Source organism: Scardinius erythrophthalmus, assembly GCF_964197995.2.
Source record: "Scardinius erythrophthalmus genome assembly, chromosome: 9".
NCBI lineage: Eukaryota > Metazoa > Chordata > Actinopteri > Cypriniformes > Leuciscidae > Scardinius > Scardinius erythrophthalmus.
The window spans coordinates 35610355-35611122 of NC_138229.1; positions in this window are offsets into that span (position 1 = coordinate 35610355).

Here is a 768-nt window from a genome sequence, read left to right on the forward strand (position 1 = left end):
GTGTTTGTTTTATTTCTCATATCTTGTTTAGATAACTGGTATTAGTCTCAGACAAGTTTGTTGAATAGTTTGCCGGGTCTTCTTAGATAATGGAAAACCTACTTAAAAAGGTTGTTCCACATTATTAAGCAAGTCACGTTTCTCATGCAATATGGGGAGGAAGAAAGATCTTTCTGAAGATGAAAAGCATGAAATAATGCAGTCTTGCAAAAGGCATGAAAACTATGTTGCAAAAACTGAATAGAGATGATAAAACTGTCAAAAGATTTGTGAGTGATTTAGAGCACAGAAGAACTCAGTGAGATAAAGGCCTAAGAACAAATTAATTGTATAAAAAATGGGCAGCTTTAAAGGTAAAGTGGAGACCCAAGAATCTCTCCTTGCAGGCTGCAGTTGAATAAAGTTGCATTTCAGCCACTTCTAACCAAAGAGAAACATTTTTATGTATTCATTTAAAAATCATCTCGTATGCCTGTATATAAGTAACACATCTGCAGCTTTTGATCTGACCAAATGAAATGCTTTTAAATAAATGAAACTGACGTTTAGATCTAGCAATTGCTCAGTCAGATCACACATTACAGATTGGCTATGATGCCATCTAGATGACGAGTTTAAATTCTAAGCAGCTGAATCTTCAGATTATGGCATATTGTAGCCAGGTCATCTTTCTGTTTACGGATGAGATGTACTGTAACCACGCAAAGACAAATGATGTCAAGTTGATTTTTCCCGCGACCTGACAGCATGGTCGCTCATTTGGTGCTC